The 25778-nt window shown below is 32.8% G+C and overlaps 1 long non-coding RNA gene across 1 annotated transcript; it reads left to right on the top strand.

Annotated features, from left to right (window-relative positions):
• The first annotated feature begins 475 nt into the window (after positions 1 to 475).
• LOC145296641 (uncharacterized) lies at positions 476 to 22993 on the top strand. Its single transcript, XR_013870004.1, has 2 exons — positions 476 to 1153; positions 20295 to 22993. It is a non-coding gene; the product is annotated as an uncharacterized LOC145296641 (long non-coding RNA).
• The last annotated feature ends 2785 nt before the right edge of the window (positions 22994 to 25778 follow it).

Here is a 25778-nt window from a genome sequence, read left to right as displayed (position 1 = left end):
CGCAATTTATTACACACCTACCCCACAAATGTCGCAAGACCTTCCCAACACAGTTCCACAAAAATGTACGACATCTATGGATCCATTTGTGTGTGCTGCCCCGAACATGCCAAATGACACTAAAAAATGTACCCATAGTGGTAAGGTGGTACGACTGGTACGACCATCATAAAAAATGAACTTATGATGAGCACACACTCATAACCTCCCAGCAAGCATCTCATGGGGCAGAATAATCCCCTGCTTCGCTGCAGTTGTTCAGGCAGTCTACCCTGAACCAGCTTTTCTATCTTCTTTGTTTTGTTTTACATGCCTACGTCATCTTTGTTTTCAGAGAAAAGGAAATGTAATGATATTGCTGCTCTTTCGTTTCAGTAACTTTTATATAGACTCTTTCGTCCCGGTTTCTTGATCTAAGTTTTGTATGCACTCACCCATGCGCATACATGTACAGTATTTGTTTCAGAGTCAAACACATTCACGTGCATCCTTCCTTTCTGATTGGGGAGAAGTAGAAGACGATCAAAACAAGAAACTCAAACGAATAGTCCAAGTATATATTTGTCATTTAAAGGACCTTGCCGTTTGTGCAATCCCTTCCTTGTTTGAGTTGTTTATATGAAATATCCAGTTTATTCAAAGTTCGACTAATCCAAATAATAATAAAATGTTTAGTCTTAAAAATACACCTGATTTTTATATCTTCATATATTTTATTTTTTAATAAACTGGACACACGAAAGAAACATTTACTAAACAAATTCCAATAACTCTTAAGCACTGACAAATATTATCTAAACTTGATAGGAAAACAAATCCGTGCACTAAACTCATGAACGGACATTTTTACACGAAGAACGAAATAATTGTAACACCGTGTTACGATAACCTAACTGCTTTGTCCTTTAGCAGTTGATTTTCTCTAAATAATTCCACTTTTAAATCGCGTTTTTCATCTTTTAATTTTGATTCTTTATATTTTCAAATATTTTATTTCTTTATGAATTGGATACACAAAAACAAAAAATTGTATCAATTTACCACAGAGATCCTAACAATCAAAATAATGTTTTTGTTTTAAACACAAATCAAAAAACGAATTCATCTTTTTTTGTTTGTTTTCCTTTCTCGTATTGAATTCCTAGAATAAAAGGTAAGTTTTCTTTCGTTTTTTTTTTTTGTATTTTTTTACGGCCTGCTTCAGCGTAGTATAAACACCCCAAACCACCCCATGAAGAGCGGCTTTCGGAATAAACGCCCCCAACCACCCCGTGTTAAGAACGGCTTTCGAGGTTGGGGGTGTTTATTCCGAAGGCCGTTCGGGTTTGTATTACTGTACACATAGATACGAAAAAGTTGTCAATTCTAATTATTTGAATTGTTTATTTTTTAAAATTCTAATTATTTGAACTGTTTAAAATAAAAAAAATAAAAATTCTAATTATTGGAACGGGTTTTTTTCTCCTTAAGTTAACAACTGGGCACTTTATTGAAGGGGTAATTTTCTGCCTCGACACCGCCTACGTCAGACGGCCTCTCCCTGAGCTCAGAACGAGGCGGACGTTGGGACCATCTCCGTAAAGGTTATCCCAAATATATAACAAATAAATGTTATCAAAGGCAAGTTACTTTTCTACCAAACTGGATACATTTTTTGTGTTTTTATTCAATGAAACATGTTTATTCAGCTCGAAAAACATGCAGTGTTTACCGATGTATTGGAAAAGTAAAAATGGCGCCCGACTCTCTCTTTAACATAGGAAATTTGGGAAAAGATGTTATAAATAATAAACTAGACAAAGTAAAACACCGAATATACATCAACGTATGTCACGGCAACATATATTGAGCGAATTTCTAGCAGTATTTTGTCTAGTTTATTATGTATAACACCTTTTCCTGAACTTACCGTATTAAAGAGAGAGTCGACGTCATTTTTTTTTTTTTTTACATAGACGTCACCACTTATCAAGGCCGATAGGCCACTCAAGGATAAGGGTTAAAGAGTGTAGAGTAGTCAAAAGGGCAATGTAGTAATCGATAGTAATGGAAGTTCGGTAAATTTGTTAACTTAAGTGGAACGGCTCATCAGAAACTTGTTCACGTTGGACTTGAAGACAACCATATTATAGAAAGCTGGAAAGCAGGAAAACGGAAGACAATTCCACAGGCGTGCAGTTCTAAGAAAGAAGCTTTGATCATGGAATCTATGTTTAGGTTTAGGTACAGATAAAGAGTGGGGAAAATTATTGATAATGTTTTCAGCTAGTCTAGTGTTTCTTGTGAAAGTTTGGCGTGGGGGTGGACCATAGATTGAAGCTCAGTTGAACACTTTCCATGAAAATAACGATAAAGCAGAGACAAACTCGCAACATCTCTTCTGTGAGATAGAGGTTGCAGCGAAGAGAAAAGAACATCTCCCACCAGACCACGAAGTCTATTTTGAACCCTATCAAGGCAGGACAAGTCTTTTCTAGCAGCTCCTGCCCATATGTGGCAACAGTATTCCATCCTTGGACGTATCTGGCTCTTATATAGATAGAGAATTGCATCAGCAGTGAGATATCTACTGGATCGATAGAAGGATCCGACCATTTTTCCAGCGGCCTTGGCAACAGATTTGATGTACGTATTCCATTTAAGATCAGGAGTAAAGGTCAAGCCCAGAAGCCTGTCAAAACTTGAGGCCTCCCCAAGACGAGAGCCATTCATTTTAATTGATGCCAGATGGGGATCAGAACGTTGATGATGTAAAGATAGAAACTTGGTTTTAGATGCATTAAAAGTAACCAGCCACTCCTTTCCTCATTGTACAACGTGATCAAGATCAGAGGAGAGAGAATCAGAGAGAACTTGGTCGTTTACTGTCTTAGATGTGCTACCATAGATGGTAGTGTCATCAGCAAAAATGTCTACGAATGATGTAAGGATGTGATTTGGAAGATCATTAATGTAGATCAGGAAAAGAGTTGGGCCCAGGATGGAACCCTGAGGGACTCCAGCATTTATACTGTGAGCTTCTGATTTTTGCCCATCAACTACTACTCTTATGAACCTATCAGAGAGAAATGATTTAATAATTGAGAAGACATTTCCAGCAATACCATAGCTGGAGATCTTGTGAAGTAAATCTTTATGCCATACCTTATCAAAGGCCTTTGATATGTCAAGAGCAATTGCCCTAGAAAGGTTGCCTCTGTCGAGAGATTCGCTAATCCTATGAGATATAACTGTAAGCACATCTGCTGTAGATCTAGCAGAATGGAAACCATATTGTGTGTCACTAAGAAGGTTATTTTTGCTGAGATGGTTGATTACTTCTCTATTTAACACATATTCCAGCAACTTACTCATGACGCACAGGAGACTTATTGGCTTGTACTGAGAGGGGGATGAACGATCACCTGAATTCTTAAATACAGGGCATACTGATGAGATTTTCCAGAGTGATGGGAAGCAATTCTCCTTAAGACAACGTTTAAACAGTTTTGTAAGTATGGGTGCTAGTTCTGGTTGAAGTTTTTTGAGTACTATAATTGGAATATCGTCAGGGCCGGTTGCTTTACTGGAATCAAGGTTTTTGATTAGCTTGGCAACATCACATACAGATATTTGTATATCACATAGTGTGTTTTCTGATACAGGAGGAAATATTGGGGGTTGGCGGCCTTGGTCGCAAAGGGTAGAATTGACTGTAAAGTTCTTGGCGTCATTTTGAATTTTCCAATACATCGGTAAACACTGTACGTTTTTCGACCTGAATAAACATGTTACATTGAATAAAAACACGAAAAATATATCCAGTTTGGTAGAAAAGTTACTTATCTTGCCTTTGATAACATTTATTTGTTATATATTTGTTGTTTTGACAACTTTTTCGAATCTATGTATACAGTAATACAAACCCGGCCGTTCTTAACATGGGAGGTTGGGGTGTTTATAATACGATGGGGCACATAGTAAAAATTTACCTTTTTATTTATTTATTTTTTTTACCCTTAAAAATGCTCTCCAATAACTTTTATAATAATCTTAAACATTATAAGTTTTTTTATTTTCATAATCCAATAAAAATGTTGGTACTTCATGCGCTTGTTTTATTGTGCTGAAATAATAGCGTTATTATTTTGAAAGTCATTCTTAACATAAGTTTTATTTTTAAAATAAAAGAAATTATTTTTAGATAAAACTCTTAGCTTATATTATTCATTTGTTTACTTGTGAAAACGTTCTGTTTACGTTCAGTGAGATAGCGGTGTCACCCACTTTATTCCCTTTTGCTCCATATAGGGTTAGAGGGTATACAGCTACACGGCAATCTTGCAAAAAAAAAAAAAAAAAAAGAAAAAGGTATGAATTTCCGATTTAAAAAAATCTAATAATATATTATTCAATCTGACGTTTAGATTTTTGTCAACAATGATTATTTAAGTAAGACTTATGTGGTTTCTCTGAGAAAATAATAATGTTTACTAGAAAGGATTATTTAATTTGAACTTAGTCGAATTGTTAGACAACTGAGCCTAAAAACTGCTGCTTTTTCGGTATTTAATTGTTTTAAACTTTAAAAAAATCTTTTTCTATCACTTATTATGTCGCTAGAAAATTCTTGTGGAGGTGTATTAGAATTTTGAGGGAATTTTTGACACCACACAAAACTGAATAAAATATAAAAAAACTCGTAATTTCTCTTTTTAAAGTGGGTTGTTTATTTTCTTTATGGAATATACTTCCAAAATAAACTATTAAAGTTGTTTAAAAAATAATAGAAATATTATTTTTCATTTTTTAAAAAACAGTGTTTACAAAGTGCCGGCGCGCGGTCATGCAGCCATTTTTTTTTTTTTACGTAATTAAATCAATTGAATTTTACGAGTTAAATATTTTTCAATTTTTAAACTTTAAAAATCTATCAAATTTTTCTATTGGTTCAATTTTTACGATATTTTCAGGGTCAATGTGAAATTTTATGCTCTTTCCAATAAACCAAATATAATATTTTGGACAAACATTTTTTTTTTTTAAATTCATCCCCCCCCCCCATTTTGAAATGTCTATTAAAATTTTAATAATTAATTTATGTATCAAAGTTTTGTATATCACAAATTGAAGATAAAAGATCAATAAATAAAATATTCTAACTTAAAACAAAACAAAAAAGAATAGCTTTTTGGAAAGGTACTAGTGCACTTATTGATCCGTGCTGAAATAATAACATTATTATTTTAAAAGCCATTCTTAACATGGAGAGGGGAGGGTGTTTTGTACCTATTCTATACTGTAACTCTATAATTGAATAAAAAACATATAATAAAACTTTCATTAAACATGGAAATATGATTTAAAAAATAGCGCGGATCAGTAAGTGTACTAGCACCTGGAAATTTACCTGTAAAGTCCAAAATGTAAAACCTTTTTTTTAAAAATACGTTGATTTATTTTTTAAGTGGAAGCTTATGTTATGCTTAGAATGTCAAGTAAATATGGGATACCTACAACAATTTTTTCTATTTCATTCAATGTTTTCTTTTTTAGATATAAAAAAAATTCAGTCGACAAAGAAGTATTAAAATATATCAATCAAAAACTCATGTATTTCATTAAGAGAATAAAAAAAAAATAAAAAAATCGGTCAACTATTTTTTTGTTTAACAATAAAAACTGATAAGTGAATGTGTTCGGTTTGTAAGTATGGAGGACCGAAATACTAAATTTGGTTTACAGCATGCATTAAAAAGACATAAATTATGTCCCTTTCAGGCACCTGGATATAAAAGCGAATAAATTCAGACTTGTCTCCCTTTATTTGAACAGTTAAAAAAATGTGAGTTCGCGTTTGTTTGTAATCCTTGTTTAAAAACGTATTTTATTTAAAAAGGACATGGAATATAAGTATAAATATGGATAAATTCTTAACAATGAACAATTGAACTACTCATCGAATAGTAGTTTTTATAGGTAATTGATTTTTGGAATTTGTATATATTTTTTATAATCGAAGGAAGTAAAATTTCGTTGTTTTTTTTTAAATCTTTTTTTAAGGAAAACCGATTTAAAAAACGAAATATTGCATAATTTGCTATTAAACCCGTTATTATTATTTTTTTTAATTTTGGTTTTTGCTCCTTTAATTAAAAAAAAATTAGGGTTTGAATTACATTTTTCAAGAAGTCATAATCTTCGAAAGACAGTAAGTCTAAATATTCCAGTGTTTACCACAAATTTTACTGACGATTTCTGACACTGCTAGTATTTATGTATGTATGTTACCGCACTATTTTTCAAATAGTAATTTCAAGTTAAATCCAATTTTTAGGATATTTTTGGTTTATTAAATTGTTAGTATTGTTAAATTGTTGATAGTATAGAATAGTTACAAGTGAGCACAAAAACTGCTTTTTTAGTATTTAATTGTTTTTAACATTTTAAAAAACTCCCTTTCTGCATACACTTACCTATTATGTCGCTAGAAAATTCTGTGTGGTTTTTGATGTTTTATCCAATATTTTAAATTTTAGAATGGGGATTATTTTCTTTCATAAAGATAACATAAAATGAGCACCCATTTATTCGTCACCAATTAGCAAAAACCTTATGTAGAATAAAATAAATTGGAAACTATGAACTATTATATGTTTTGTTGACCCCTCACTGATCATGATATGTATGCTCATTTCACCTTGAATCTATACAGAAAAGTGTTCTGCACTCTAAATTCTTAAGTATTTATTTATTTTATTTTTAATTGCTTCTTTGCAGACATCTTTAAGGCTGTTGAAATGTAATAGCCAAAAAATAAGAATTTGAATTTTTTTAGGGGGTAAACTATGCTGGTTTAGGTTGTAAAGATTTACCAAAATATTTTTATTTATTTTTATTTTGGCTTTTTGTATTACGACAACATTTTTGTGTGCGTGGGAGGGGGCATTTTAAGTGAACAATTTTTATTTGATCTGTTTTTATAGGGATATCATTTTTTTTTTTAGAGGGACGTATCGACCATATTTTTAAATGTACAAAATTCTTGTTGAACAGCATGCATATGATTAGTTTTGATACGGGAGGCGTGCAATAAGTAATGCCCCTGACCCACTTCCCATAGCAGTAGAGCAACGAAACTTGGCACAGTTATTTGTCTTTCTCTACATAGGAACCACCCAGAGTTATGCATTTCTCCCATCGTTTGATACAGCTCTAGAGATCATTTTTGTAGAACACTCCCACGACGTGACTTCAGAAATCAAGGCTGCATCATCTGGGAAACGCTTTCCTTTCAAAAACAACTTCATGTCTGGGAAGAGGTGAAAGTCAGAGGGTGCAAGGTCAGGAGAGTAGGGAGGATTTCATAACCACACGCCCGTGCTTCTGATCTGGCGACATGCGAGTTGTGGACCAGAGCGTTTTCCTGCAGGAGGAGGGTATCTTTGCTGATTTTGCCCCGCCTCTTGATTTTGATAGTTTCCCTTGATTTCCTCAAAAGTGAAGCATAATAGGCTCCTGTAATTGTGGTACCCTTTGCCAGGAAATCTGTCATCACAACTCCGTTCTGGTCCCAAAAGACTGTGAGCATGACCTTGCCAGCAGAGGGCTGTACCCTTACCTTCTTTGGAGGTGGTGAGCCCAAGTGCTTACACTACATTGACTGGGCTTTGGTCTTTGGATCATAGTGATGGACCCAGGTTTCATCCTGTGTAATCAGTCTTTTGAAAATCTTTGACTCACCTTCTTGGCACATCTCCAAATTCATCCTCGAGCACTTGACACGTTCTCGCTTCTGGAATGATGTGAGCAACCTGGGAATCCATCTGGCAGACAACTTAACGGATAGATACCTCATCAATAGCAGAAGAGGGGCGACCAGGTCTGAGAGCTTTTTCCACAGACTTCTGGCCATGTTTGAATTCATGATGCCAGCATTTTACAAGGTCATATGATGGGGCATTATCACCATAAGTTTCTTTCATTTCATCAAAAGTCTCCTGTGGTGTGCGTCCTTTCAAATACAAAAACCGGATCACTGCTCGACATTCAACAGGCTCCATTTCACACCTGACTCAGTTCAAACAGCTGTAAAACAGAAACCACAATTAGTTCAGAGCTGTAATTTGCCAGATTACCAATAGAGATATAAATCATTGCACATGCAAAATTTCAGCTAGATCAGACAACTGGAAGTGGGTCAGGAGTATTACTTATTGCACGCCCCTCATATTAGCATTACAAGTTGATTTTTTTCTTTTTAGATAATTGTTATTTTATCAACTTGAATGAAAAAAGCTATGTAAAAGATGCTTAAAACCGTTTGAATTATGCAAATACCATAAGTAGTTCAAAAGTTATGAGAATTTTGAGTGCCAAAATTTATGCTTTTCCGTGGACATTTTTCTTTAGAAAAAGTGAGCTAAATTACGGACCTCAACATTTCAACAAATTCGGTAATTTCGTCACCATTTATTTATTTTTCAAGCTATTCTCATGAAACTTGGTACTCTTATGTAAAATTGTGTGCTCTTTCTGATTATGCAGTCAAATCTGATGTATCTCTTTACCATAAGCCATGAATTATAAATTAAGATGCACAAATTTCACTTTTTTTTTTAAACTTGCGCATGGTATCATACAGTGAGTGTCTATTCATGAACAAAACTAAGTATTATAGTGGTATTTAAATATAGCTTTATTGAGAGTAGGTATTTACCTACCTCCCCACCAGAGGAGAGCTTAATCTGGGGTGTAGCCATTGAATGTCTAAAGAGCATTCATGACCGGTATTTATTATTCTCTTCAAAGAAAAGAAAAAATTGAGTAGATATGAATTGATCTCAGAAATAAATGGAATAAAATCTTTCATGTAGATTTTGGATTTCTGTAAAAGATGGAATTTGCCATAGTCGACCAGAACCTATGCATTTTGGGACCAGTCGAATTTTCAATTTTGTAAATCCTCTCTATCTGGCCCAAAAGATACCCCTATTTTCTGAGATGCAACCATAAATCGTACTCTACATGAATCTTCGATGTAGCTTTCATAGTACCAGGATACCAGAAATCCTGATAAACAACAACTATAGATTCACCAGTTGATGGTAATTTTCGTCATTTCTATTCTGTTGTTTTACTGAAAATTCAACCATGTAAACAAAGAAATAAAACGGTAATTTTTTACCTTGTTTTAACCTTAACATTTAAAATGATTACTTTTATAGGTTTTAGGGTATGCTGAAAACGAATATCGCATTTAAATTTTTCTGCAAATAAGTAATTTTCCAGATATTAAGCAATGTCATTTTTTATGTTATCACTGGTGGCCATCTTGGAGTGCACAAACGCGTGTACCAAGATAGTCACCAGCAATAGCATAAGAAATGAACTTAAAAGGTAGTCATTTTCAAGAAAAATGTTAAGGTGGAAACAAGGTAAAAATTTACAAAATGCATCACAATGAAATCTTTATCGAACCGCCTAATTATTATTATTATTATTATTATTATTTAGATCTCCTCAGTTTAAAAAAGCGGTTTTGTTTTACAGATTCGAAAAAATGGTCTTCACACTGAGTTAAAAATAAAAAAATTATACAAAATACTATTAGAAACCCACCTAATAAATGTCACGAGGACATTTATTGGTTGAGATTCTAACAGTATTTTGTATATTTTTAAGTCATTGTTGAGATTTCAAAGACATGAGATACCACGTGGCTATTTTTCTTGTGCTTGTGTAAAGTTTAACATTAATTGTGGAAATAAACATTTTACATTAAATAAATACCCTAAAACTTATTCAATTAGGTAGAAGAGTAACTTATCTTGCCTTTGGTAATATTCATTTGGGTGCTTATGCACTTATATTACCATGCTATCTTTTCAAATAGTATTTTCAAATTGAATTCAAGTTTCACAATATCTTTTTTATTATATTAGTAGGTGACAGTACAAAATAGTTAACAAAACTCTTCCCTCCCCATCTTAAGAATGGATTTCTAAATAATAATAATTTCATCATGGTAGCATAAGTGCACAAGTACCTTTTATTTTTTATATTTTTATTTTTATTTTTTTGACCATTAAAAAAACACAATTCTACCTTAAGTACAAGTAAGAAGGGTCAATTTTTACAACTTGCCCCAGCATATTATAAGCACCCCAACCTCTCCATGTTAAATACCCCCCGACATTGAAAGCCATTGTTTACATGGAGAGGTTGGGGGTGTTTATTCCGAAAGCCGTTCTTAACATGGGGAGGTTGGGGTGTTTATAATACGCTGGGGCACATTGTAAAAATTAACCGTAAGAAGTTATAAATATTATGATAACAGAAACGCATGTACTTTGTACATTTTGGTGTTTTTTAACGCTTTTAGTACATTGTACTAAAAGTGTTAAAAACAAAACAGTTTTGGCTCGGTATTGTTTGGAAATCAAATTTGAAAAACTTTTAAAAAATTTTTTAAATTGACAAACTCAGAATAAAAAATGAAACTTTTTTCTGCTTTCGTTTTGAAAGCAAAAAAACATTTTTCTATTTTTAAGAGAATACAAACAAAATTCATTAATACACTGACTGTAGGCATCTCAGCGCTGGTCAGCTCATTAGTGCATGCGAGCCGTTTTCCCATTAAATTCTTTATTCTAATTTCTATAAAAGATAACATTTTAAAGAAATTTCCGCACAATTAATAATTATCAAATATTTACACATTATACATGAAAATAATTCTAAAACTATTATCTATATGAAAATAGATGATATATACCGATTTATCTTATCCATTTTGAAATATTCTTTGTTGACTTTGCTCGGTCGTAACTTTGCTTCCTGTGGTCATAAAAATGTAAATCAAAGTCCAGTAGAGATGGACTTCTATGTTTAAATAACCTGCAAAATTTCAGCCATATCCAATTAAATTTGACCCCACACATGTGTATCCAAATGTATGAAATGTAAATATTGAAAAAAAAAAAAACAGTTTCTCTTTTTGCTGTCGTCATTTCTTACCATTTTTTCATTTTTAACTTGGAGCATAAAAACATTGAATGCATAAAAAAAAATAAATTAAAATCATTGGAATGTTTATTTTATTCTCTTTCCATCAATGTAATTCTTTTAAAAATTGACCCACAAATAAAAGATATGACTTGTTGAAGCACATTAGGTATGTAATATTGCTGATGTCCACGAAAATACAGCATACACTTGTAATGCTAATAATATAACGACTGAGAATATCAAAATTCAGCTAAGAATGTGTTTATGATTTAATGGTTAATTGCAAGATTCAATTTTGTATGTATTTAACACATACGGAAATCTAGTTTACCATATTTTTTTGGTTGAATATTTCTTTTGCTAAAAATTTTGAATTTTACTTTCAGTACAAATATGTTTATTATAATTGAAATGATTTTATTACAAATCCTCAAAGAAATACTTTTAGCAAACCTTCCTGTCTACATTTTTGAATGGCTCTCTCAATAGTAACATTATTCTTTAGAAATCAATTTTAAACATGAGGAGGGGCATTGTTAAATATGCTGTACTTTTGTTGGATATTTAGCCAGATGATGCTGATAAAATTAGAGGTGTTCACACAAACATATTCCACATGAACTTTGGTTTACATTCGCATGTCCTATAAAAATGACCCGAATTGTAACTATTATTAAAAGTTATGTTACAGTGAAATATTTACATTAAATAGTTTTCAGGAATCTTACTTGATGGATGAATGTCATTATAATAGCTATTTTATTCACTTAGAATGTTAGAAAATAAGCAAAGATATGTGACAAAAACCTGGCAAGGATCTTTAGGCAACATGTAATGATGGCATAATGGAAAAGATAGATTTTAAGATGTAGAGTTTTAGTTATGAAAGAGATCAGGTCAATTTTTTTTTATTATTACATTTTCACCACAAACAAGGCACATTGCCACTTTGTTGTAGGGGGCTACTATTAGGGACATAAGCATCAGGGGTACTGTGTAGGGTGTTGGACAGCAAGATGTCGGTTCACATTGCACTTGAACTTCTACATGTCAGTACAGTTGGGGAAGCAGGGACCCGGAAGTGAATTCCAAAGTCTAGCTGTCCTGGGGAAGAAACTACTGGAGTAGAAGGCTTTCTTACATCTACGATCTACTGTGAAGGGGTGGGGTTTAGCTGCTTGTCGGATTTGTCGGGGGGTATTTACGTCGAGGGGGCACAAGTGCTTGCAGTTTGTCAGAGCATTCACCGTTAAAGTACTTGTAGAAAAGGCAGAGGGATGCAACATTTCATCGATGGGACAGAGGCTGAAGTTTAGATGACAGTTTAGATTACAGTTCAGGACCTATCAGATTGGCAACTCTCTTTTGACCATTGTCTAGGAGCGAGAGACTAGTGGCAGATGCACCAATATGACAACCATACTCCATGCATGGGCGAATGGTGGCCTTATAGAGGTATAGGATACTTTCGGGCATTAGTAGCTTTCTAGCATGGTAGAGAGAACCTACCTTCTTTGCAGCGGTCCTGGCGATACTCTCAATGTAATTGTTCCAACTCATGTTTCCTGAAAGCATTAGGCCGAGGAGTTTAAAGGATGTACTTTCAGATAAAGAGTCATTGGCCATTGCTATTGTTGGTAGAGAAGGTCTCTTGTAATTATTAAAGGAAACGAGTTTAGTCTTTGCAACATTGAATGTGACCATCCATTTATGTCCCCATTCCACTACAGATCGGAGCTCATCCTCTAGTGTTTCAGTCATTTCTTTAGATATGTGTTCATTTGTTTTCCTGTCATGTTTGTTATAGAGTGTGGTGTCGTCAGCATATATACCCATCTCACAGGCAATTTTGTCAGGGAGGTCATTTATGAATATCAGGAATAACAGAGGCCCCATAATAGACCGATGAGGCACTCCCGCATTTATATTGTATTGTTTAGCTATACGATTGTCGAGGACAACCTGGATTTATTTCTTATCTAAGAAGGATTTAATTATGTCATGTATTCTTCCAGTGATACCATATGATCTGATTTTCCTATGAAAGCCTTAGATATATCTAGAGCTACCGCTCTACCCTCCCCCACTTTGTCCAGTGACTGGTATATACATTTTGCGATTACAGTTAGGATGTCTGCTGTTGAACAGGCTTGTCTAAATTCATATTGTTGGTCAGTCAGAAGTTTAGTATCTGTAAGATGATGGACTAGAGCTTGGTTAATTATTGTCTCAAATATTTTGGCGAAAAGTGGGGGAATTGTTGATTGCCCATTATTTACTACACTGTTGTAGATTTTCCAGAAGTCGCGGGTTCCTAATTTCTGTGCTTCGATGGGTTTTTTGGTGGTTTCAGTAAATTCTCTCTTAGCTGTCGCTATTTCTTTCTTACAGTTACTTCTGGCTTTTATATACTTTTGCCTGTTTGAACTGGACTTATGTCAGTTAAATCTGCGGTACGCATGCTGCCTTTGTGCAATGGCAGCTGCGCAAGTAGAAGTAAACCATTGGGGGGCTTGCTATAAAATACACAACATATTAGTGAACCAATAGGATTTTTGAACATGACGCCCATGGAAGTCACAATGGAGCGACTTAGCAAAATGTAGTCTTATACAAAGCATGGCAACTCTGAAAAGGAACCCAGCAAGGAATAAATGCTTATATCAAAATATAATTTGTTTTCACTTCCAGAGAAAAGCACCTTTAATTTCAGGATGCATGGAAGGAGGTATCTGTTTTTGTTGGTGTTCCAACCGACAACAATTTCTGTCTCTTGTTTACACCCTATTGATAAACTGTTAATATATGTATACACATATTAACACACAATGGAGAATACTGGACAATCACAGATCTCAACATGGTTAAGACGAGCATAAATGTTATATATACTGCTATACATATACACTAGACGAATCACATACCAGAACGTTTAACACTCATAAATTAATGGAGACTCATTAAATATACACTGACAATATTATTATACATACACACCAACTACACTACACTTTCACCTACAATTTTATAAACAAAAAGAAATTTTTCTCCCAAAATAAGAATAGTTTAGACAGTCCTTAAATTGAATATAATATAACGGGCATTTAATTTTATATAATAATTTTCATAGCCCAATAATTTATCTAATTCATTCACTACATAATATTAATTTTAATCTTTGCACTGGATGTTTATTTTTCGGTTTAGAAAATACCTGTCCTCTGATTTACTGCACTCTAGCCAAGCATTCTCCCTGCCAGATTTGAGTACTGCTAGAAATTATGCCTAACTGATCTCTTAACCTACTCGTTTGCCTTTGAAAAAGAAACTAGCAAATGAATATGGCTAATTAATTCTCTTACTTGTATAGCCATTACAAGCAATGTGTAAACATTTTTCAGAAAAGTGAAAAAATACTAGCAAAAATAATACAAAAGAATTTCCAAATTACATAATAAAGCCAAAATAAATCCTGCAATTTTGTCCAGAAATGATGATGATTTAAGAATAGTAGATCTTTTTATGTAAAATTTATTTAAAGAAATTATCCTCCACTATTTAAAATATATGCATAAAACCAAAACAATTTTGTTCTAGTGGCATACTTGTTACCTGTTACATACAAAGTATGGTTATCATAAATAAGTGGGTAATAATTTTCATTAAATTAATGGAGGAAAGTTATCTGCAACACTTAAGTCTTTAATACATGATAATAACCTGATCAAAGTAATGCAATTTTATGGCCACATGATCAGTAAAGTAAAAGAAAAATTACTGTAGAATATGCTAAACGAATTACTGTAGAATATGCTAAAAAATTAACAAAAAAAAAAGAATTTTCAACTCTTAGAGTTAAAAATGGAAGCATCTCTCTTCACTTTAATTCATACTCCCTCGTATTTCTCTTGTAAAACTCTTGATCCACTGATAATATTATGGCGTCATACCATCTCAGCCTGCACTTTATAAACCACAAACAAAATTTCGGTACTCTTGCAAAAATTTGACCCGAATTGGGTGAGACTGGCAATTATCAGTGTCAGCCGAGCGTCGTAACAGACGCATACTAATGAAAAAAACAAAACAAACCGGAAAAAATACAAATGATCAAAAATAAAAAAAAAACCTACGTTGAAAAATGAAAATATGTTTATTTCATATTAGTATTTTAAGTAAACTATTGTTGCATGTCATTTTGGGAGGACAGCAATTTCTTCTCCTGACAATATGAGATTGCCTGCATCGATGTTTTCATTTCTTTTTCTAACATGCAAAGATTTGAAAATATATTTGTTTATCAGCTTTTCTTTGTTTCTTTTTTGGTTTAGTCGCTTTCTTCCAATTCGAATGTCGTCTGCTTCCATTTAGATAGTGCTTTTTCTTTGGCAAATCAAACTCCTAAAAATTCAATTAAAAAAATAAATAGCAAATAAGTAACTAATCAGAAAATAAAAAAAAATCACTCCCGCACCCTTAATATCATCTTAAAAATTACTGAAAACATAACAGAAAAATAATTAAATAAATAAAATAAAAAGTCGAGTTAGCGTTTCAACATTTGAACAATGCTCGGCTTACACCGATGATTGCTGGTCTAACCCGATCCATGCTTGACGGGAATTCACAAGAATTTGGGTCAAATTATGCAAGAGTACCCAAAATTCTTAATAGCAGCTTAGAACTGTCTTGATCCATTGCTTGTGTATATGGTTCTGTCATGATTCTGTGTAACAATCGTCAAAACCAATATGCCTAATCGTGTGAACCAGAGTTCCCTGCCAGAAAAGATCTCACTAGAAAAAGTTGAATTAACCTTTTTAATTGCATGTTTTGTATTTTACCCTAACAAAACCACAAATATACTGGTGAAGAAAGCTATCAAATTAATAGTTTGGCTATTAAATAGCAAGCTCAGTTTTAACACTGACAACATTCTGGGTTTTTTCTCACATTCAAACACTTAATTTAAAGAGATATTATACTCATTCCCGTTGCCGTTACTGACCAAAACTTTGAAATTTGCCTGGTAATATATACATCATGCTCAATTATTTTATGCAATACTTAGTCAATTCTAGAATTGCATAAGTGGTATGATGTAAAGCAGTGTATGTTTCCTTCGTTAATTTATCAGTTCTTCCAGGAATGTTAATCCAAGTTTCTAACCAGTCACAGAATACAGAGATAAATCTATAATTGTCATCATTTATACTAAGTAGATTAGCAGATTTATTACGAAGCCGACAACTTTTATATTGTATTTTTACATTCATTATTGTCCACCAAATATTAACTATTTGTATGTATTCTGCAATTTCTGCATAATTTGGAAAACATTCCTATTTTCTTACAGTTAGCAATCCCTGAATAGTGTATTCATTGAAAATTTGCAAAACCAAATTAACATTCTGCTTTTCAAAATTAGTGGGAGAAAGAGCCTTTGAAGTCAATTTGTAACAATATTTTAAAAGCGATTGAGATTCTAGGGCATAAAGTTTATGTGAGCTGGAAAATGGAGCACTTTAGATGTTATCAATTCATGATTTTCCATCATAACAAAACTTTGGGAACATCATGCATTTACTTTTATCTTTTTTGGCCAAGCCAATTGTTTCTAATGCATTTTAATATATGTACTGAGTTGAATAAGAAGAAAAGAGGTGTGACTTTATAACTGGATGTGAATATACAATTGAAAGCTTTGCTGGGCTACAAAAAAGACATGACTTTTTTTATTTATTGCATTATTATGTTATAACAGATAATACCCTGAACCCTATCTCCTCTAAGTCTATTATTACACATTTGATTATGTCAAATAAGTTCTCAGCGAGAAGATATTTACCTGGCATAACATCCACAATATCCTTATATTGTGAGAAAAGCAAATACATTTGCAGTTGGTTCATCGCTGTTGTTGATTAAACCAACATTATTGCTACTCTTATAATTAAGGAAAGGTTTTAAAAAATTTTTTAAAACAAAACAAAATAATACTAGAAATTCACTGAATAAATGTCATGATAACATTTATTCAGTGGGTGTCTATCACTATTTTGTTTTATTTAAAAAAATTTATTTAAAAATTTTTTCAGTCATTGTCAAGACTTCAAAAATACCACGCGGGCACTTTTTCTTGTGCTTGTGTAACTATTGAGATTACTTGTTTTATGAATCGAATAAACATCTTGCATTAAATAAAAACATGTAAATCTTATCCAGCTAGATAAAAGAATAACTTATATTGCCTTTGGTAACATTTATTTATATATTTGTTTGTTTTTAACCACTTTTTCGAATCTGTGGATTATAAAACAACCCCCCAAAATTAATATAATCCTAAAGTCACAATCGGGGCTAAAAGTTTACTAAATTTATTGAAAATTAACTAACAATATACTATTGATAAGTCAATGAAAAATTTTATCCTTTACAACAGGCTTAGAAAAATACCTCATGTAAATATTTGTTTTTGAGGTTAAAAAAAATTTCCAACTGTCTTCACATTAAATTTTTTTACACACTAGCATACATATACAGTTAAGGACAAAAATGATAAACTAATTATAATTTAAAAAAAGAATGCGTGTTGTTCTTGCAAAAGTAAAGTTAAGAAAGCTTTACCAATTATGAAAGTTTTGGTTGACTGCAAAAGCTATTGAAATTTAGGAAGTAGCAGATCGTAAAAACTCCAAATCCTTTTACACCAGCCTTAATACAATCTACAGTCCACCATATGGCAGCAGACACCTACCATACTTTCTGATGGTCAATACTTCCAGTCAGTGTTAATATCACTATCCATCTCGGAACTTGTTGAGTCCATACTGCAATTATAGAAGATTTCCAAGCTTTCACTTGACTCTCCTTTCCAAAAGATTCTGATAGCTGTAAAACACATCACATGGTAAAGTCCCAGGGAAGACTCTATTACAGTACAGATCTATAAATGTGGTTCTCAAAGTATTCATGAACTGTTTGTATAGTTATGGAGACAAGTATCTGTCCCACAAGATTTTTAAGATGCACTGAAAACCACTTTTACAAAAACATAGATAACAAAAGGGTGCCTAATAATCATTATGGAATTTCATTGTTATCCATAACTGGTAAAATACTGCCTCATGTGACATTCAATAGTGTGGTGGTACATATTGTTGATAAGGTATACACTGAGTCACAGTGTGGTTTGAGCTCACATCACAGAAAATTTGACATTGTATTTATGCTGCGGCGGTTTGCTGAAAAGTCACAATAAAAGAATCATAAACTCTAAATGATGCTTGTAGACTTAACAAAGGCTTTTGACTCTGTCAATACAAAAGCTTTGTGGAAAATCCTGAAAAAATTAGGATTTCCTGATTATACGTTGAATGTAATGATATCCTTTCATGAAGGTGTGATAGCTTCAGTTGTCTCTGATGTCTTGTGTGATTCTTTTGATGTTACCAACGGTACCAAACAAGGGTGTCTGATGGCTTCAGTTTTATTTGTCTTATTATTTTTTACCTATGCTCAATCATGCATTTGGGGACTCCTTATCAGGTGTTACATTTCAATTCAGGTCTAATAAATGGCTCTTCAACCACTAATTGATGCCTTTGTTTAGTCTTTAAAGACAAAGGTTAACCACTGTAGGGGTAACAGCACATGTAATTGTGAAGTAAGGGTTGAACAATCTCCAACCACACCTCTCTTGAATCAGCATTGTTTGAATCCAATGGAAAGAAGTCCAAGATTACTGGAAATAATGTCGAGATGAGCAGAGAGCATGTACAGCACCTGGAAGTCCACCCATTTAATACAGTATCCACCAATGATTCAATACAAAGCCCCTTGTCTTAGCAGTTATCATTAGACATCTCTTTGCTGATGATGTTGCTATTGTTGCTGCATATCATGAAGAAACCCAGTCACTCTTCAATCATTTTTAGCAGTGCCAAAGACGTTTGGACTCACAAGCAAAAACACAAAAATAGTATATCAGTCCAAACCAACGCTGAAATAAGTTCTTTTGGGGTGAAAGAGAATCCATCTGCATATTGTTTTTCTGAAATTCCTATCTATCTGATAGCAAAAACCAAAAACATGTGAAATCATTTACCTATCTTGGAGGCAAAATCAATTCATCCTGTACATTGGATGATGAGATTGGTAGCTTCAGTACTGACAGATACCCACTCTAAGGGTGCCTGCACATGTAATTTTTGTGGCAAGAGTTGCACAATCTCCAACTATACCGCTCTAGAGTCGGTGCTGGTAAATTTCAGATGCAAGTGGAGGTTTAGAATGAATGGAAACAATGCTGAGATAAGCAGACAGCATATACAGCTTCTAGAATTCCCAAATGGTCACCCATCTGGTACTAACCAGACTGAATGTTGCTTAACTTCAGTGATCTGATGAGAACCAGTGTGCCAACATGATTACACTGTATTGATAGTGAGATTACTAATTAAGAAACTTAATGCCATTCACAAGAATCGTCTGTAAATAATGTAATGTGTTCTTTCCAAATATTATATCACGTGAATTGAGAGTTTTCTCATGCAATCACAGCTCAGCTGGGCAAGCCATGTATTGAGAATGTACGATAAGAGAATTCCCAAAATGCTGATGTCTGTTGATCTTAATAGCAGAGTTTGGAGTGTTAGAAAGCCTATGATGAGATATGAATTAAAAAGTAACCTTGTGTCTGTAAACATACAGCTGGAAAACTTTCAGTAAATGGACATGTAACAGGCTGCATATCGTTTCAAGTGTCAAACGAGCTAAAAATCCCCAACTGAAATCAATTGCTCATCTATACTATGTAAAAGAAAATCAAAAGACGGCCACACCAACTACTCCTTAAACGCTTTCAGTATCTATACTTGCAGTTGCTGTGGATTACAATGCAAATCATAGGATTAAAATGTCACTAACGATTTAAGCGACACTGAAATGGAAGAATGTTATTGTCAGAAATTCATGCCAAACACAATGGCAGAATCCAATATATATATATATATATATATATATATATATATATATTTGTTTTTTCACCATGAGAAAAATCGTAAAAATTCTAGGTATAATTTTATCTAGACTATATCCTAACCAACACCTGTATCGACTGGTTCTGTATCAAGTAAGAAAATATCCAATTATTTTTCTAATGTATCTCATATGATTTTTTTAACTTATATAAATCTAGAGGTTGTGAGTGAAGTTCAATGATATTGACAACAATAAATAAACAGAATACTAATATGTGCCGATGATACTAAAAATATTGAATTTCATTTATTTTATATTTACAGATATTCCTACTTGAACGACTTTATTGAATTTTAATGGATCATCATTTTGCGTAAACATTTTTATATGGACAGTTATTGACTCATGTGGAAGATAGCAGCAACATATGTGCAACAATTTATTTTTCCTGACACTACTATTACACATATCTACTAAAATAGATGGGAAAATCACACATATCAGATAATATTTATAAATGTGAAATATGTGTTTAATGTTCAAATGAATAAAAAGATGTAACCAGATCGAATCACAAATTACAGAAACGTGGCTTTTGAAAAGATAATATTTTATGCAGTATGGGAAACTATAGCACTAAATAATATCGCTTATGTAAGTATCATTTTTTGTGAGGGCGTTTCTAAAACTGGCTTAAACATATCTGGGTTTAGACTAAAATGTGAGAATAAAAAAACATATTATTTATAACTACATTGATAATTTTGTTTCAAGATCAATTTTAGTTAATCATGCAGGTACACAGTGGAGAAAAGCCATATTTTTGTGAAGTGTGTGAATATTCTTGTTCTGAAAAATTAAATTTAGTGAAGCATGTGAGAGCTCACACTGGAGAAAAGCCATATTCTTGTGAATTATGTGAATATTCTTGTTGTGTTAAATCAAATTTGGTGACACATATGAGAAAGCACAGTGGGTCAAAGCCATATTCCTGTCAATTATGTGCATATTCTTGTTCTAACAAATCAAATTTGGCAATACATGTGAGAACTCACACTGGAGTAAAACCATATTCCTGTGAATTTTGTGAATATTCTTGTTCCGTTAAATCAAGTTTAGTGACACATATGATGCGACACAGTGGGAGTAAGCCATATTCTTGTGAATTATGTGAATATTCCTTTTCTGTTAAATCAAGGTTAGTGACACATATGATGACGCACAGTGGGGAAAAACCATATGCATGTAGAATATGTGAATATTCTTCTTATAAAAAATCAAATTTGGCAATACATGTGAGAACTCACACTGGGGAAAAGCCATATTCTTGTGAATTTTGTAGATATACTTGTTCCGTTAAATCAAGTTTAATGACACATATGAAAAGACACAGTGGAGAAAAGCCATACGCATGTAGAATATGTAAATATTCTAGTTTTACCAGGTCAAATTTAGTTAGACATATGAGAACTCACACTGAGAAGAGAACTTGAATGCCTACTAGAGACAACTGGAATACCTACGAGACATTATCATCGATTTTATAAGGTCTCTTTGTACAGGCGTTTGTTAGGACAACCTAGCATGAGGATAATTTTCCCAACAAGTTTACCTTAACTAAATATTCAAAGTTACATAGTATTTTCAGCCCAAATAAGATCTCAGTTTGGATAAACCATTTTACAAGCTGTTACAAGGAATAGTGGAGCTTTTATAAGTGATGTTACCTCAATACTACACCAGACTAGATGAATTCGTGTCCTGGAATCCGGTAATATCAAGACACTACAAGAAAGATATACTATAAAATATTTAAATTGTCAATTGGGAAACGGGAATAATGTTCTCAACTTCTTTACTAACTCAGTATTTGAGAGGGAAATAAGAACTTTAATATTTGAATATCTATATAGAGAGAGATCAAGTGTTAGCCCTATAAAGAAGGCTCATTGATTGTTGAGAACTACAATTGACGTAAAATGAAACACAAAAGGGAAAAGCAGTTCATATGATGTGAATATTGTTCTGAAAAATCATAGTGAGACACATGATAAAACAATTCCTGTAATATATATACATATTACTGGTCTTGGAATTCACATTTATTGAAACTTATGAGAAGTCACATTCAAGAAAACAATATGATAGAAGCATGTAAAAATATGAAAACACAAAACTGAAAAGAGTAGATAAAAATGAAGCAACAAATATCGACCCCCGGAAATTAACAAAGATATCGTCTGCAGGTAGTTTACCCAGTACACAAATTTCAAATCCCTAGGAAACAGCATTACTAATTTCTGTCTGAATAAACAGAAAGCATTCAAGCCGTTTTCATTAGAATCATCAGCAGTAACGATGAACCACCTGAATTGCGTCCTGTTGAAAACACGTCTCTTGTTTTCAAAAGTAATGAAACCCAATTGGCTAACAAATACAAAAATGTGTGTTGACTTGCAACAACATAAAAGTAATTAGCAGTTATTATAGCTGATGCAACATATAAACATCTGGCCTCCCGTGACTACGTTGAATGTTAGTAGAGAGAATGTACAAGGAAAACCTTGGCAAAAACCGCCAATACCTTGTAAACAGAATCATCCTAAAGGACCAGAAAAAAGACATAGAAACTTGGATCGACTACAAGATTACATGAAACCCATTTGATTAACAAATTCCCATCTATCTTCTGCATTACTACAATTTGCAACTGGCTAACTCCCATCAGTCATGTGAACTGTATATTTATATTACCAGCATTTTTGTTTAATATTTGATTATGATCGATTATCCAGACTCCACATGATTGCCTAATTTCAGCCATATTTTTTGGTCTAACATAACAGTCGACACTAGCTTTGTATTAAAGAAAAGTCTTTTAAAGTCAGTTTAAACAAAAAACTTATCCGGAAGTGCATATGTTTTGTTTTTGAAACTTTTTTCGGTACGTCCAGTAAAATATAATGGAAAATTCCAACAAACCAATATGTTTTGTTTTGAACACAGAAAATAAATTATTTCATTTAATACTCGTTTCTGTATTGTATTTCTTTGAATGAAAGGTGATGGTTTTTACGCTTAAAAATTATAACAACATTTACTAAATATTTTTTTAAATGTGGCATAAGGCCACAGGGAAAATGTTGGTAATCACTAACTTTTGCTTACTATTCTAACTAAGGTTGTTTCAGTCATGATAATCATTAAACAAAATACGGCAGTTATACTCCACTAGCAGGAAGATTTGATGTTGCCTGGAATTTAGTGAGTTAGTGAGAATATTCCAATTTCAATATTTTTATTGTCATAGAAACGGTGAAATAGCTAATGGTTCAATCAAATCGATTGATTGCAAGAACTCGTTAGGGACCTAATGTGATACACTGACAGAAGTTTTTCAATCAGTATTGATTGTTTTAATCTGAGATTTCCCTGATTCCTTTCATTTGCTAAAATTTTAACGGCTATGTTTTTATCGGGATTATGTTTTCCAGACACATGTTTGTAAAAGAACGATGTTTTGGTGGTAATGTGTTCTTTAATTCGGATATGTAACAATCTTATTGAACTTTCGATGTATGATTCATTGCAGATTTTACATTGAATTTGATATACTGAATATGTGCGTTCGCATAATCCTGTTTCTTTTTTATGGGGCAGTTAAATAATAAGTATAGTTTGTTCTTAGATGTAGTTCCAGTTTTAGATAGGCGCTGTCTTAATGTTGGGCTGGTGTGCGTGAGTTGTATGTCTAGTTGTTCTTGTTATGAAAAGGGAGAGCCCCAGTAAATAAGAAAGCAGAACTAGATAAGTTTGAAAATTATATTAGGAAAAGACTAGAGTCGAACCCAGTAGGCAAGCGTTAAAAAATAAGGAATGCAGAACGATTGGCATTGTTCTTGCACATTGCTAAATATTATTTATGTCAGAGATAGATAATTAATTTAGGAATTCGGTCAATTGTTCATTCTTTTAGAAATAACTGGATATTAAAAATGTCAGTTAAAAAAATGGACAATTAAAGTGGAAAATGTTATGTAACAAATAGATTAAATGATACAATGAAATTTACGGATTTCTTTTGTTTATGAGAGGTGTTAAATACATGTGCAAAGGGCATGGGTAAATTGAAACGTGATAAAGTCACGTTGGTTGATACAACTCTAACGTCATAAAGAATAGAGATTCTCAATATATTAAGACAGGGGTTCGGAGTTAGAGACAATCAGAGAATTACAGTCACAGTGATAGAGTCAGAGATGAGAGTCAGGCAGCGACTTAGTGGAACTGATGCCTTTAAAGGCGAAGGTGGAGAAGAGTAGACCATGTAGCCATACAAGCTTGAATTCCTGAGTCATCAATTGGCCAGCTGATGAATAAAAGAATCATCTATATTTTGTAAATATGTCTTAGTGTCGTCTTTTCAACTGAAATGTAAATGTGTTTTTGTCTATCATCTCTGTAAACGAACTTTGTATAACCCCCTTCCAAGTATTGCCTGTCCCCTCCTCCATCATCAGTAATGATTCGCCCTCTCTGATGTAAAAGAACTGTATTACACATTCCTTCAATAATGAGTTCGCATCTCTCTCAGCTCTGTTATAAATGTCTCTCTCAGAATGTAAATGTTATTATCATCCCTGTTCTGAGTCCCCGTTATGTATCCAATATGTACGCCGACTATTCAACACTTCTGAATTTGGTTGCCATAATCAGTCCCCCTTATCAAGGAGGTACCGAATCTGGAAAACCAGAAACACAACGTGAAGAGAAAAAAGACAGGAAAAAAAAAACAAGCAAAGAAAAAAAAAGGATTCTAAAAATACTAGACAATTTACCATACGGTCACACATGAAAAAAAATTGTATTTAAAAAAAAAGAGACGATATGCTGAAAAGAACAAAACAAAAAACAAAACAACAATAATAATAAAACACACACACACACGAATATATATTTAAAGCATAATTAAGAAACGAGCCACCATCGGCTATGAAATATGTAGGCGAGTTAAGAGTGTAGAAAAGAAAATGTAAAGAAAGAAAAAGAAATTACATACACAAGCAGTGAAAAACATGTATTTAAAAAATGAGACGAACAATTAAAAAAAAAACCGGACATTTTCTGAACGCAACTTTATATAGATGTCTTATAATCATGTAAGTATTTTTGTGCGTTCCAGTGTTTTTTAACAGATTTTGTTGTTGCTGTTGTTTACAGAAAAATACTTTTTTAGAAAAGAAGTTATAACTTGAACGTTTTGTCTGGAAGATCATATTTTAAATGTGTTATAAATTATTTTATGCATGAAAAAATGTAATGATTTATTTCTTTTGAAGAAGATGTTATATAATCTGTTGATGTTTGAATAAATATTGTTAAAAATTGTTTTAAATGTATGTATGACGAATTGTATTTGTCAGCAGGAATTCAAGCCATGATTAAGTAGATATAAATTAAAATGAAAAACACAGGTTATAAGAAAATAAAAATGAAACAGGGATAAGGTTATTTCTAAAAGAATGAATAATTGTCTGAATTCCTAAATTAATTATCTATCTCTGACATAAATAATATTTAGCAATTTGCGAGAACAATGCCAACCGTTCTACATTCCTTATCGTTTAACACTTGCCAACTGGGTTCGACTTTAGCCTTTTCCTAATATCATTTTCAAACTTATCTAGTTTTGCTTTCTTACTCACTGGGGTATGTCCCTTTTCATAACATTCTTTGTGAATGACCTTGCGTAGTTATCCTATTATTAAAATGTGGTATTTTGAGAAAGCATGTGTTAGTTACTGTGT

Source organism: Euprymna scolopes, chromosome 17, assembly GCF_053919585.1.
Source record: "Euprymna scolopes isolate OS-2025 chromosome 17, ASM5391958v1, whole genome shotgun sequence".
Lineage (NCBI taxonomy): Eukaryota > Metazoa > Mollusca > Cephalopoda > Sepiida > Sepiolidae > Euprymna > Euprymna scolopes.
This window is presented reverse-complemented; position numbering and strand designations above follow the sequence as displayed.